At 47.5% G+C, this 15,585-nt stretch overlaps 1 protein-coding gene across 1 annotated transcript in view; it reads right to left on the bottom strand.

The window, feature by feature from the left end:
- The window catches only part of LOC129858013 (dystrophin-related protein 2-like), a 199,512-nt gene that overhangs the window by 150,272 nt on the left and 33,655 nt on the right, over positions 1-15,585 (bottom strand). The window contains exon 2 of the mRNA XM_055926860.1: positions 8,782-8,922. The gene's annotated coding sequence lies outside the window, so the exon portion shown is untranslated. The remainder of the gene's footprint in view (positions 1-8,781; positions 8,923-15,585) is intronic.

Genomic DNA, 15,585 nt, shown 5'->3' with positions numbered 1-15,585 from the left:
CTCTGGGATCTAACCCAAGCCTCCCTGATCATGGCTCTGAGATCTAACCCAAGCCTCCCTGATCATGGCTCTGTGATCTAACCCAAGCCTCCCTGATCATGGTTCTGGGATCTAACCCAAGCCTCCCTGATCATGGCTCTGGGATCTAACCCAAGCCTCCCTGATCATGGCTCTGGGATCTAACCCAAGCCTCCCTGATCATGGCTCTGGGATCTAACCCAAGCCTCCCTGATCATGGCTCTGGGATCTAACCCAAGCCTCCCTGATCATGGTTCTGGGATCTAACCCAAGCCTCCCTGATCATGGCTCTGTGATCTAACCCAAGCCTCCCTGATCATGGCTCTGTGATCTAACCCAAGCCTCCCTGATCATGGCTCTGGGATCTAACCCAAGCCTCCCTGATCATGGCTCTGTGTCAGAACACAGTTTTGATGTTATTTAATGGTGAAAAATGAACACTTTTGATGACTGTATTGGCTCAGTGAGAGAGATATCCTCGGTATAAAATGAAGTAAGGTGAAATTCTTCTGATGGAGGAATTGGAGCAAGCATCGGTCTCTAACATACAAAATGTCAAGTCCTGTTAGCCTTAACTGACTGCCTGCCTGCTGACGTAGATTTCATTTCAAACAGGCGTACGCAGGCTGACGTGCGTGAAGGAACATGAGAGCGCCCACATGCACACGGGGAACGTTTCTCAGCTCAAAACAAAAGTTCTGTGGTTGTTAACATAACATAACAGACACACATACACCTATCAACACCCTCCAACACCCCCCCCCCCCCCCCCCCCCACACCTACACACAAACACACAGTGGTGTAATAAAGTACTTAAGTAAAAAAATACTTGAAAGTACTACTTAAGTCGTTTTTGGTGTATCTATACTTTACTATACTATTTTTTATTTTTGACAACTTCTACTTTTACTTCACTACATTCCTAAAGAAAATGTTGTACTTTTTACTCCATTCATTTTTCCTGGCGCCCAAAAGTACTCGTTACATTTTGAATGCTTAGCAGGACAGGTAAATGGTCTAATTCACACACTTATCAAGAGAACATCCCTGGTCATCCCTACTGCCTCTGATCTGACGGACTCACTAAACACATGTATATCTCTCTTTCTCTCTCTTTCACAATATCTCTCTCTTTCTCTCTCACACACACACACAGACACAAACAGACACACAGTGAACGCTCCATTGAGAGCTCAACATACAAAGTCTGCTCCCTGCCACCCTATCCCCATCCCTATCCTCTGCATTAGCCACAGCCTCTGGAGCGGCTGAGACAATCGAGATAGTGCTTCTTCTTTCAGTTAGCATCGAGCACTGAGAGGAAAGAGGGGCGGGCCAATAGGAACCAGGGAGAACACTGGTGGGGAGAGGATGCCACATTAGCGCATCCTTAGACCCACTGCGCTCCAAGAGCCGTCCAGAGGAGAACCCATACACTGCGGTCGCTGGCTCCTCCAAGAGGGAGAGAGAGAGAGGGGGGGGGGAGAGGAGGAGTAGAGGGGAGAGGATTGTGAAGCAGAAAGACATTCTGGTGTAGGGTCGTAGTGTGTGACATAGTGGACGTAGAGAGTGGTGATCGGCCGTTTAAGTTGGTGGGTGTGATTTACAGATCAGGCGGTGAGTGTGTGGGGTCTATAGACGTTATGGACAATCAGAGACTATGTGGTGTGAAGTTTTCTATGTTCTCTACAAAGTGAATTTGCATGATCTCCTTTGATTGTCCTGTGTATAACCATAGCTCGCTGCCCTCCTAGCCATGTGTCCCTCAGAAAAGAGAATTTTACATCAATGTAAATGGACTTCCTGGTTTGAATATATGGCTTAATAAAAAAGAACATCATGTCAAATCAGTATGTCTAGGATACTCAAAATGTCCCAAGAAAATACTACTGTAGATAATTCCACAGTTAGACATGGATTATTATGGTAAGAGTATTAGTTTTAGTAAAATGTCTTGATTGTAGCTTGGAGGTGACAGGAAAGGCGTGGTAAGAGTAAGAAGCATTATGTATATTTTAAGAGATGAGCATGGGAATACTTAGAGGGAGGTTTTCCATATTAGCTCCCTCTAAAGTAAACAGTTGGCTCTGAACGTTCTGTGACACACAGGAGCATAGTGACATTAAGAAAGGGTAATTTCAGCTGTCGGCTACGTGAAGGAATTAAGCCATCACCTTATGGCACACATCTGAGGAGAAATTTAGTTTTTTACACCAATCTGTATCAACAAAATGGAAGCGCAAGGAACTAAACTTCCATCTTCCAACCTAAAAAGGAAATCGTCCATCTCCAGTCCAGAGTTCTAATGCATAGATAATGGAGAGGAGAGAAAACAGGAGATAAAATCTCACTCTTGTGTACTTCCTGGTAAAGTAAAGTAAGCTTTCCTCAAATGTCTCAGAGCAAGATAAGATTCTAAAAGTCTCCAGAGGCAGATCTGTTATGGCTGCTGGAGCGTCGAGGCAGCATCCCTGCGCACGGCCAGTCCGACAAAGTGTGCCAGAGCCAGAGTCTGTGAAGCTAAGACTGCGCTGTGCTGCCAGCCTGCCAGTCCCGGGCATAGAGGGGCATGGGCTGCTACCCCAGCCGCGAAGCTGTGGCAAAGTCCCCACCAGTTCATTGTCTCTTACACATTACCACACAACCTAGCTACAGTTGAAGTCGGAAGTTTACATACACCTTAGCCAATTATATTTAAACTCAGTTTCACAATTCCTGACATTTAATCCTAGTAAAAAAAAACAGTCTTAGGTCAGTTAGGACTTTATTTTAAGAATTTTAAGAATGTGAAATGTCAGAATAATAGTAGATAGAATGATTTATTTCAGCTTTTATTTCTTTCATCACATTCCCAGTGGGTCAGAAGTTTACTAACACTCAATTAGTATTTGGTAGCATTGCCTTTTAAATTGTTTAACTTGGGTCAAACATTTAGGGTAGCCTTCCACAAGCTTCCCACAATAAGTTGGGTGAATTTTGGCCCATTCCTCCTGACAGAGCTGGTGTAACTGAGTCAGGTTTCTTGGCCTCCTTGCTCGCACACGCTTTTTCAGTTCTCCCCAAAAAAATTATATGGGATTGAGGTCAGGGCTTTGTGATGGCCACTCCAATACCTTGACTTTGTTGTCCTTAAGCCATTTTGACACAACTTTGGAGGTATGCTTGGTGTCATTGTCCATTTGGAAGACCCATTTGCGACCAAGCATTAACTTCCTGACTGATGTCTTGAGATGTTGCTTCAATATATCCACATCATTTTCCATCCTTATGATGACATCTATTTTGTGAAGTGTACCAGTCCCTCCTGCAGCAAAGCACCCCCACAACATGATGATGCCACCCTCGTGCTTCACGGTTGGGATGGTGTTCTTCGGCTTGCAAGCCTCCCCTTTTTCCTCCAAACATAATGATGGTCATTATGGCCAAACAGTTCTATTTTTGTTTCATCAGACCAAAGGACATTTCTCCAAAACGTACGATCTTTGTACCCATGTGCAGTTGCAAACCGTAGTCTGGCTTTTTTATGGCGGGTTTGGAGCAGTGGCTTCTTCCTTGCTGAGCGGCCTTTCAGGGTATGTCGATATAGGACTCGTTTTACTGTGGATATAGTGTCACGCCCTGGCCTTATTATTCTTTGTTTTCTTTATTATTTTAGTTAGGTCAGGGTGTGACATGGGGAATGTTTTTGTTTTGTTGGTTTTGGGTGTTGTTTATGGTAAAGGGGTTGTGTATAGTATATGGGTTTGTGTGGAGTACAGGTTTCTAGTATTGTCTATGTATGTTTAGTTGTCTAGGAGAGTCTATGGTTACCTGAATGAGTTCCCAATTAGAGACAGCTGATTTCGGTTGTCTCTGATTGGGAGCCTTATTTAGGGTAGCCATAGGCTCTCATTGGTTGTGGGTAATTGTCTATGTAAGAACGTTTGTAGCCTGTTTGTATGTGCACAACGTTTGTAGCTTCACGGTCGTTTTGTTGTTTTCGTTAGTGTTGTTTTTGTGTCTTGTTCATCTTCGTGGTATAATAAAAGAAGATGGCTTATTTTCCAACTGCTGCATTTTGGTCCGTTAATCCGCCACACGATCGTGACAGAATTACCCACCATAGGACCAAGCGGCATGGAAGGCGGCAACAGGACCTACCCACAAAGGATTTCTGGACATGGGAGGAGATACTGGATGGTAAGGGGCCGTGGGATCAACCTGGAGAATATCGCCTCCCTCGTGAAGAGCTGGAGGCAGCGAAAGCCGAGAGGAGGCGATATGAGGAGGCAGCACGGAGACAAGGCTGGAGACCCGTGAGTACAACCCAAAAATTTCTTGGGGGGGGCCTTAAAGGGAGTGTGGCGAAGTCAGGTAGGAAACCTGCGCCTACTCCCTGTACTTACCGTGGAGAGCGGGAGTACGGGCAGACACCGTGTTACGCAGTAGAGCGCACGGTGTCTCCTGTACGCGTGCATAGCCCGGTTCGGTACATATCAGCTCCACGTATCGGCCGGGCTAGACTGAGCGTTGAGCCGAATGTCATGAAGCCGGCCCAACGCATCTGGTCACCAGTGCGTCTCCTCGGGCCGGCGTACATGGCACCAGCCTTACGCATGGTGTCCCCGGTTCGCCTACATAGGCCGGTGCGGGTTATTCCACCTCCCCGCACTGGTCAGGCGACGGGGAGCATACAACCAGGTAAGGTTGGGCAGGCTCGGCGTTCAAGGGAGCCAGTACGCCTGCACGGTCCGGTATTTCCGGCGCCACCTCCCCGCCCCAATCCAGTACCACCAGTGCCTCCTCCACGCACTAGCTATATGGTGCGTGTCTCCAGCCCTTTACCACCAGTGTCTAAACCACGCACCAAGCCTCCTGTGTGTCCCCAGAGTCCTGTGCGTCCTGTTGCTGCTCCCCGCACTAGCCCTGAGATGCGTGTCCCCAGCCCGGTGCCACCAGTCCCGGCACCACGCACCAGGCCTACAGTGCGCCTCAGCCGGCAGGAGTCTGCCGTCTGCACAGCGTTGACTGTACTGCTCGTCTCCCCAGCGCCATCTGAGCCATCCGTCTCCCCAGCGCCATCTGAGCCATCCGTCTCCCCAGCGCCATCTGAGCCATCCGTCTCCCCAGCGCCATCTGAGCCATCCGTCTGCCATGAGCCTGCAAAGCCGCCCGTCTGCCATGAGCCTGCAAAGCCGCCCGTCTGCCATGAGCCCACTGAGCCGTCCGCCAGACAGGAGCCGCTAGAGCCGCCAGCCAGACAGGAGCCGCTAGAGCCGTCCGTCAGACAGGATCTGCCAGAGCCGCCAACCAGACAGGATCTGCCAGAGCCGCCAACCAGACAGGATCTGCCAGAGCCGCCAACCAGACAGGAGCAGCCAGAGCCGCCAACCAGACAGGAGCAGCCAGATCAGTCAGCCAGCCATGAGCAGCCAGATCCGTCAGCTAGCCATGAGCAGCCAGATCCGTCAGCTAGCCATGAGCAGCCAGATCCGTCAGCTAGCCATGAGCAGCCAGATCCGTCAGCTAGCCATGAGCAGCCAGATCCGTCAGCTAGCCATGAGCAGCCAGATCCGTCAGCTAGCCATGAGCAGCCAGATCCGTCAGCTAGCCATGAGCAGCCAGATCCGTCAGCTAGCCATGAGCAGCCAGATCCGTCAGCTAGCCATGAGCAGCCAGATCCGTCAGCTAGCCATGAGCAGCCAGATCCGTCAGCTAGCCATGAGCAGCCAGATCCGTCAGCTAGCCATGAGCAGCCAGATCCGTCAGCTAGCCATGAGCAGCCAGATCCGTCAGCCAGCCATGAGCAGCCAGATCCGTCAGCCAGCCATGAGCAGCCAGATCCGTCAGCCAGCCATGAGCAGCCAGATCAGTTAGCCAGCCATGAGCAGCCAGATCCGTTAGCCAGCCATGAGCAGCCAGATCTGTCAGCCAGCCATGGGCCGTCCCTCAGTCCGGAGCTGCAGTCCCTCAGTCCGGAGCTGCAGTCCCTCAGTCCGGAGCTGCAGTCCCTCAGTCCGGAGCTGCCCCTTACCCTGGAGCTGCCCCTTACCCTGGAGCTGCCCCTTACCCTGGTGCTGCCCCTTACCCTGGTGCTGCCCCTTACCCTGGTACTGCCCCTTATCCTGGTACTGCCCCTGACCCTGGTACTGCCCCTTACCCTGGTACTGGTCCTTAGTCCGGAGCTGTCCCTTAGTCCGGAACCCCCCCTTAATGCAATGGGGTTAATGTGGAGGGGGGTCGGTTGGAGGAAGCCTAGGAGGTGGTTAGGTACTGTGGTGACGTGGGGACTACGACCAGAGCCGGAGCCGCCACCGTAGAGGGGAGCCCACCCAGACCCTCCCCTAGACTGTGTATGGTGCGCCCGGAGTTCGCGCCTCAAGGGGGGGGTTATGTCACGCCCTGGCCTTATTATTCTTTGTTTTCTTTATTATTTTAGTTAGGTCAGGGTGTGACATGGGGAATGTTTTTGTTTTGTTGGTTTTGGGTGTTGTTTATGGTAAAGGGGTTGTGTATAGTATATGGGTTTGTGTGGAGTACAGGTTTCTAGTATTGTCTATGTATGTATAGTTGTCTAGGAGAGTCTATGGTTACCTGAATGAGTTCCCAATTAGAGACAGCTGATTTCGGTTGTCTCTGATTGGGAGCCTTATTTAGGGTAGCCATAGGCTCTCATTGGTTGTGGGTAATTGTCTATGTAAGAACGTTTGTAGCCTGTTTGTATGTGCACAACGTTTGTAGCTTCACGGTCGTTTTGTTGTTTTCGTTAGTGTTGTTTTTGTGTCTTGTTCATCTTCGTGGTATAATAAAAGAAGATGGCTTATTTTCCAACTGCTGCATTTTGGTCCGTTAATCCGCCACACGATCGTGACATATAGATACTTTTGTACCTGTTTCCTACAGCAAGGTCGTTTGCTGTTGTTCCGGGATTGATTTGCACTTTTCACACTAAAATACACTAATCTCTAGGAGACAGAACGCATCTCCTTCCTGAGCGGTATGACAGCTGTGTGTTCCCATGGTGTTTATACTTGCGTACTATTGTTTGTACAGATAAACGTGGTACCTTCATGCATTTGTAAATTACTTCCAAGGATGAACCAGACTTGTGTAGGCCCACAATTTTTTTCTGAGGTCTTGGCTGATTTCTTTTGATTTTCCCATGACGTCAAGCAAAGAGGCACTGAGTTTGAAGGTAGGCCTTGAAATACATCCACAGGTACACCTCCAATTGACTCAAATTATGTCAATTAGCCTACCAGAAGCTTCTAAAGCCATGACACCATTTTCTGGAATTTTCCAAGTTGTTTAAAGGCACAGTCAACTTAGTGTATGCAAACTTCTGACCGACTGGAATTGTGATCCAGTGAATTATAAGTGAAATAATCTGTCTGTAAACAATTGTTGGAAGAACTACATGTGTCATGCACAAACTGACTTGCCAAAACAAAAGTTGGTTAACATGAAATTTGTGTAGTGGTTGAAAAACGAGTTTTAATGACTCCAACCTGAGTGTGTGTAAACTTCCGACTTCAACTGTAACACCCTATATTTCCCGTTCTCCCTACCTCTGCAAATAGGTCCGCTTCCCTGCTCTACACGCTGGGGCTGGTGCTCTTTAATTTAGAGCCAGAGATAAGGGTAGGCGAGAGGATATTACTTGTGGGGAGACACTAACTGAATTGGCTCCAGCGGGTCAAACGCACCTAAATGACAGCTCACCCAGGACCCAGCAGGCATTTATCTAACTCGGAGGAGAAGCCATGGCTTGTCTGATGGGGTCGGGAAGTGTAGGGAAGACTGACTGACTGCTGGCTGGGTGTGTGTGGGGGCGGATGAAAACGATTAAATACATTGTGTGTTGCAGGGCTAGGGGCAGAAGCAGGGTTGCAAAACAAAGCATGCTCTCGTATTTCGCCACGATCATGCGAGCCCATAGGGGAGGGGAGTAAACAAATCAACACGGATATGACCCACTGCTGGGGCATTCAGAGGGCCTGCGATGGAAGGAAGGAGGAGGCGGAGAGAGAGCGAGAGAGCAAAAAAAGAGAAAGAGAGAAAGAGTGTAGGGAGAGAGAGAGGTACACAGAGTGGTCTTCTTATATCTTATTTTCATCGAACACTTTACTTACTTTTTTCATTTCAGTCTCAGCTCTGGAGAAACAACATGGGGTTAGCGGTGCTAGCGCCTGGTTAATAGCCGTTAGCAAACCATTGGCACACAAAGAACACACTAAAAACCCTGCAGACCTGAACATAAGACCTATGAAGGGCTGTCATAAGCCCTGCGGTCACCCCCTACATTGACTGGCACGTGTGCTACGGTGGTTGCTATTCTTCTCAGTTGATCTAGCATTTCATCCCAAACAATTGGTTTAGCCTCCACTTTTCTATCCATCTGAAAGAGGCCAGATTCGAAATGTTATTGGTGAGTTTGCCACACTTCTCAGATGACTCCAGGAGACTGAATGAAATGCATTTGTAGTCGATTGACTGAAAAAAAGACCACCGCTTTGATCGGGCCTCTGGAGAACCCAGCAACCCAGGTCCCAGGTCGCATGCTTGGCTTGAGAAATCACCTCCCGCTCCCTCTCTCTTCCCCTCTCCTCCACTCTCCCTCTCTCTCCCTCTCTCTCGCTTAACATCGCACCCTTTGAGAGGTTAGGACTTCGCACCCCTCACTATGGAGGGGAAAACAACATAAAACTTCCTCATCTTTGAAGCTAGATCTGCAATCTCTCCACACACCAAAAATCTGAAATCGGTCACAAGTGATTAATTACCCAGTGGTGAAGACGTGATTGACGTGGCTGCAGATTCGGCGTCTCCGTGGAATCAGGCCAACGCGTCTCTTCCCAGGGGAGGGCCAGTCGCTGGCACGCGGGGGTCCGATGGCGCTCTCCTTCTCTCCTCAGAGGGTGGACCTATGAGGGGAAGTGAGGAGGGTCAGAGAGGCACATCAAACATCTGTCATTTTGGCATTTTTAATTATTGGATTTGGGCAGCGTGCCAATAGAGCAGCCCTCCTATCAAAACCAATGACATACAGACATGCAAACGCATGCTTTACTATGGGTTCAGTCCTTAATCGTACGAGAGAGAGAGAGAGAGAGAGAGAGAGAGAGAGAGAGAGAGAGAGAGAGAGAGAGAGAACGGATAGGTGCAGTGAAATGTGTTGTTTTACAGGGTCAGCTATAGTAGTACGGTGCCCCAGGAGTAAAAATGATGGTTAAGTGCCTTGCTCAAGGGAGAGAGAGAGACTGGCTCCACCAGTCCCATCATCCCGTTACAGGGTGTTTCTTATCAGCAGCCAGCACGCGCCCCCCTCCTCATACTGGCTGCTGGGGAGCTGAACACTGAGCCCTGGCTGTCAATAGGAAACAGAGAAACAGAGAGCCGGTTAGGGGAAGAATGCCAATGAGCGTAGTCCCCTGGCCGAGCCAGCTCTGAGATTTCATTACTCCCCCAGACGGGGATATAGCGCTGGCCTGTGGAGCACTTCGACCCGTTCCAAGTCTGATAGCCATGTTAACATGCAACAGGAGCCCTCTCCTTACTCGCCTTAACACACGCCCACCGGCCCAGACGACCGACCTTTACAAACATCGATAACTGCACAAATCCCATTTGATTTGGCCCCTACTTGAAGGTTTGGGGGTAAAATGCCTGGAAACGACGGCTAAGAGGGAGATAAGAGATATATTTTGGGGAGGTTAGGCAGTTACCAGATCTGTGTTAAGGTGTGTCGAGCTCTCTAATAAATCTGTCTGGGGAAGAAAGGTTAGAGGTGACCAAAATTGAGTGCACTCCAAAAGAGTTCAAACAGAGCCATAAAAGTTTAATGCACGGCTAGCAGCCCGGCAGAAAAAGGTGAGTGAGATGAGCTATTTTCAAAGCTGTATTAAAGTTTTAGGTGGAAGAAAAAAGGTGTTTCTGTTCAGAATCCTTGTCTTCCTCTCCAACTTCGCACATTCTATCTTCTATTATCTGCCGTGTTTGGAGACCACACTGGTGTTACATGTCATAATGTTTCATACCTCAGACTTGGCAAAATGCGAACTAGCAGCAGAGACCCTCTCAAGAGTCAGAGAGAGAAATCAAGAAGATAGCTCCCACACACTGGTTGTCACTTAACTCTCAGTGACAAGCAGTAAGGAAGCTTTCATTTTCCAATCTCCCCCAAAGAATCACCCCCAGAACATCAATTTTTTACTTCGTTCATTGGAACAAATTAAATCTCTCTTTAATAACACAGGTATTATACATATTTAATCAAGGAATCATGATCCGATTATAAATCTTTAAAAAACAAATCCATGGCTGATATCGATGAACTGCTACACACGCCCACAGTAATAATGACCAGAGGTGGGAAGTGAAGGAAAGAGGGAATGACAGGGAGAGAAAAAGACAGGGAGGGAACATGAGAGAGAGAAGCAAGAGTAGAGTAAGGCAATACACTTCAAACGTCCCTCTACATATTCTCTCCCCAGTCCCCTACATGACTGGATGTCAATTTTCTCTTTACCCTCATATCTCCACTCCCCCACCACTCACCATCAATCCATCCATCACCCAGTGCCCCTGAGCGTTTAGCTGACTAAAATCGGCATAACATGTTTTAAAAGATACCATCTGGGCACCCGTTCAAAGAGCAGGAGGAGGAGGGCTGAGGACGTCAACGCATCCATCAACTAGTTGGACCAAAGAACATGTGGCTGAGAGAGGCGCAACAGTAAAAAACACTCAGGCAGCCCACCGGACGCCCCTATTCCCTCCACCAGGAAGAGGCCTCAGAGTTTAGTCACCAACCGAGGAGACAGAGTCACTAGTCACTTTGGATAGGACACCACGCTGAAGTGGCTTCCTTCACAACACAACGCCAATTCATCATCCACACTGTTAACACCCTGTCACTTCCCCTCCGCCTGGATAATGAAGTATTTTGTCACTGGAAATTGGTGTGCGTTCATTCAGATAAGCTTCAACAATGTTCCGGGAGCATGAAATAGCTTGTGTTGGGGGTCGGGGGGACATGGAGGGTTGACTTGATTGAATCAGTCCTTTTGGGAGTGTTGGTATGGGGCAAATTCATTGGAATTCAATCACTTTTTGACAGCATCCTTTTTGATTTAAACAAAACGTTCCATACATGTTTGTCCATGGAAGAAGGGTGAAGTGACTTTTTGGACAATAATGTCCCCCCCCAAAAAATGTAACCAGGCAAGTCAGTTAAGAACACATTCTTATTGACAATGACGGCCTACACCGGCCAAAAGACGCTGGGCCAATTATGCGCCGCTCTATTAGACTCCAATCACGGCCGGTTGTTATTTATTTATTTATTTCACCTTTATTTCACCTTTATTTAACCAGGTAGGCTAGTTGAGAACAAGTTCTCATTTATAACTGCAACCTGGCCAAGAATAAAGCAAAGCAGCTCGACACATACAACACAAAGTTACACACGGAATAAACAAACATACAGTCAATAATACAGTAGAACAAGTCTATATACAGTGTGTGTAAATGAGGTAAGATAAGGGAGGTAAAGCAATAAATAGGCCATGATGGCAAAGTAATTACAATATACCAATTAAACACTGGAGTGATTGACGTGTAGAAGAAGAATGTGCAAGTAGAGCTACTGGGGTGCAAAGGAGCAAGATAAATAAATAAAGACAGTATGGGGATGAGGTAGTTGGATGGGCTATTCACAGATGGGCTATGTACAGGTGCAGTGATCTGTGAGCTGCTCTGACAGCTGGTGCTTAAAGCTAGTGAGGGAGATATGAGTCTCCAGCTTCAGGGATTTCTGCAGTTCGTTCCAGTCATCGTTCCAGTTATACCACCTGGATTCGAATCAGAGTGTCTGTAGCGATGCCTCAAGCACTGAGACACAGTGCCTTAGACCGCTGCGTCACTCGGGAGCCCAAATATTTTACATTCAAGAGATAAAGGTGCTTAAAGTTGACCCATCTTACATACCTCTCCATACCATGAGACAAACATGTCTTTATCACTGGAAAATATAATAGGTTTGCGTTTAATGTCATTTAAAATATTTCATTTTGAATAATTTTGATGTAATTTTGAAAGCTTCAATTGTCAAAACAATCTCCACATTTTTTTCATATTCACATACAGTATGTTGTAGCTTAAACAACTTCGCATAATCTGAGGTTTTGTGTTGTGCCCGTCATCAGTTGAGACACAACATGCTCTTGTAAAATAAGGTCTAAGTTACAACATATGTGAATATGAAAAAAATTACAGTTAATGAGCTTTTAGATAACTGAAGTTAAATGTTTTTAAAAAGTAATACTTTAAAAAAAGAAATGGTAAAAAACTGTTTGTAAACTTATTTTCAACTGTTTATCTTTTCCAGTGATGACGACATGGATGGCTCATGGTATGGTGGGGTATGTAAAATAGGTAAGCCTAGAGCACCTTTATCTCTTGAATGTTTTGGCATTCAAGAGAAAAAAGTCCCTCTGTAACAAGTACGCTGAGAGTCGGGAAGCAAATTCAGGGAGTGAGTGTTTTAATAAATAAACTAAACCAAAAACATGAAACACAAACAACGCACCGACATGAAAACAGGGTCAATAACACCTGAGGAAAGAACCAAGGTGTAACGATCGTCGTCTGAAGATGAGGAATCATCGGACCAAAGCGCAGCGTGGTAAGTGTTCATGTTAATTTATTAAAACAAAACACTAAACAAAATAACATAGAGAATGAACGAAACGAAACAGTCCTGTCTGGTACAGACACAAAGACAGAAAACAACTACCCACAAAACACAGGTGGGAAAAGGCTACCTAAATATGGTTCCCAATCAGAGACAACGAAAGACAGCTGCCTCTGATTGAGAACCACACCCGGCCAAACACACAGAAATAAAAAAACATAGAACACAAAACATAGAATGCCCACCCCAACCCACGCCCTGACCAAACCAAAATAGAGACATAAAAAGGATCTCTAAGGTCAGGGCGTGACACAAGGGGAGTGACAGATATAGAGAAGATAATCAAGGAGGTGATGGAGTCCAGGTGAGTGTCATGATGGTGACAGGTGTGCGGGATAATCAGCAGCCTGATGACCTAGAGGCCGGAGAGAGAGTATACGTGACAGTACCCCCTCCCCTCCAGCCGCAGGACGCCATCAAAGGGGACGAACCCGGGGATCAGGAGTGGACAGGTCACCCCTGCTGATGTGCGGGAACCTGTCACGCCAGCTGAGGCACGGGAACCTGTCGAGTCAGCTGGGGGCGCGGGAACCTGACAGACCGGTTGAGGCAGGGGAGTCTGGCAATACGGCTGAGGCATGAGAACCTGACCAGCCGGTGGAAGCAGGGGAGCCTGGCAATCCGGTGGAGGCATGAAAGCCTGGCGATCCGGCTGAGGCATGAAAGCCTGACGAGTCGGCTGAGGCAGGGGAGCCTGGCGATCCGGCTGAGGCATGAGAGCCTGTAGCGGTTCCCGGACCCGACGTCATTTACTCTGACACAAAAAAAGGCACTCCCTGATGCTCCCCTTAGGTGAGGTGTTATCCTGTAACGAGTGCACTGAGAGTAGGGAAGCAAGTTCAGGGAGTGAGTGTTTTAATAAATAAACGAAACACAAACAACGCACCAACAGGAAAACGGTCAATAACACCTGAGGAAAGAACCAAGGGGAGTGACAGATATAGGGAAGATAATCAAGGAGGTGATGGAGTCCAGGTGAGTGTCATGAGGTGCTGGTGCGCGAGACGATGGTGACAGGTGTGCGGGATAATCAGCAGCCTGGTGACCTAAAGGCCGGAGAGGGAGTATACGTGACACTCTGAGCACTTCTTCCACGGGCAAATATGGATGAAAGGTTTATTCAAATCAAAAAGAGTGCTGTCAAAAAGTGATTGAATTCAAATTAATTTAGTGGGCTATTACATAGAGGCAACAACAATAACAACAACTAAAAAACTGACCAGCACACAGACAGCAGGGAGACATGAGCACCTGGCCTGATGTAGGAGAGGGATCACTCTCTCTCTCTCTCTCTCTCACACACACACACACACACACACACACACACACACACACACACACACACACACACACACACACACACACACACACACACACACACACACACACACACACACACACACACACACACACACACACACACACACACACACACACACACACACACACACACACACACACACACACACACACACACACACAAACCGAGTGTGCTCCAATGCTCTTTTTGACAGTGAGAGAGCCTGTGATTTCTGATCATACAGCAGAATTTATGTAAACAGAGCAGCCTCGCTTCAGAGAAAAAGATAGAAAAAGATAGAAAGAAGAAACAGAGATTAGGAATAGAGAGAGAAAGAAGCAGCAGGCTGTCAAGCTGCAGCAGCTCTGGCCCAGCACTTCCCATTAAGACGGGCTGTGTGAAATGAGAGCTGAAGAACCGGGAGAGCCTGCTGTCAGTCTCACTTAGTCCAGCCCACGTCAATGGTCCCATGGCAGGCCCCAGCCTCACAGCAGTGGTCCCGTGGCAGGCCCCAGCCTCACAGCAGTGTGCTAACATAATAATACACACCTTAGTCACAGCTACTACTAGCTACTACTAGCTAGGCCTGGATGAGCCATAAGTATACACACACTAGTGTTACAGCACTATGTGACAAGTGTTTATTTTAAAATCACTTCATCAGTACATTTGTTCGATTGATTTGGCTGATATTACAACAAGGAATCAATACTTCATCCAACATTTATGATGGCAGAGTCTATCGTTACCTAATTGCAGGTATACGCCGGGCAATTTAGGTTATAAAGGAATGGGGTCCTTATTGTAGGGTCAAGAGGTAGAGCGTAATGATATAATATATATATTTGGTTGTGGTCTGTAGACATGGGGAATGCTAAGTTCCCTATCTTTATCTACTTACTTCGTTAGCCAACTTGTTGTCATGCCAAACAACTTGATGAATGTACTTTGTAAACACTCAGGCTACAATTTATGCACCCACACAACTATATATCTAACACATAATTCAAAAACGTATGCTCTAAACAAAAAGTGACTACAACTACATGCACCAGTATTAAGTCCATAGAGAACCGGAGGGAGCATCTGACCCTGTGTCTTAACCTTTCTTATCCACAGCAGTCAGAGAAGAGAGGGAGATAATGCCAAAGAAAGAAATGGCCCCTCTAGCGTAACGGGCAGTATTGTGCCCAGCAAGGTGGCATCTCAGGAAGCCATCTTCATTACTGTGTCCTTGCTTCCCTCTCGCCAACCTCATCACCACGGTTACATTATTCATGCTCACACATGGCAGGGACCCTGCCCAAGGAGGTTAAGTGAGGATTCTTCAGCCGCTCAGTGGGTAGGTGTGTGTGTGTGTCTGCCCTTATTCCTTATGCGTGCTGTGTTGCATCTTTCTTCGCCACATGCCTCCAGGATCACCTTGAGTGGGCACGGTGCCGGGTGTGTCAGGGTCTGCTGTTGAAGCTACTGCCACACAGCACAACAAGCCAGCAGGACACTTTGCCTGAACCCTGGGCAGTTCAACTTCCA

This window comes from Salvelinus fontinalis, chromosome 6 (assembly GCF_029448725.1).
Source record: "Salvelinus fontinalis isolate EN_2023a chromosome 6, ASM2944872v1, whole genome shotgun sequence".
NCBI classification, from domain to species: Eukaryota; Metazoa; Chordata; class Actinopteri; order Salmoniformes; family Salmonidae; genus Salvelinus; species Salvelinus fontinalis.
Note: the sequence above shows the minus strand (reverse complement) of the source record. Positions and strands in the feature narration are given on the sequence as shown.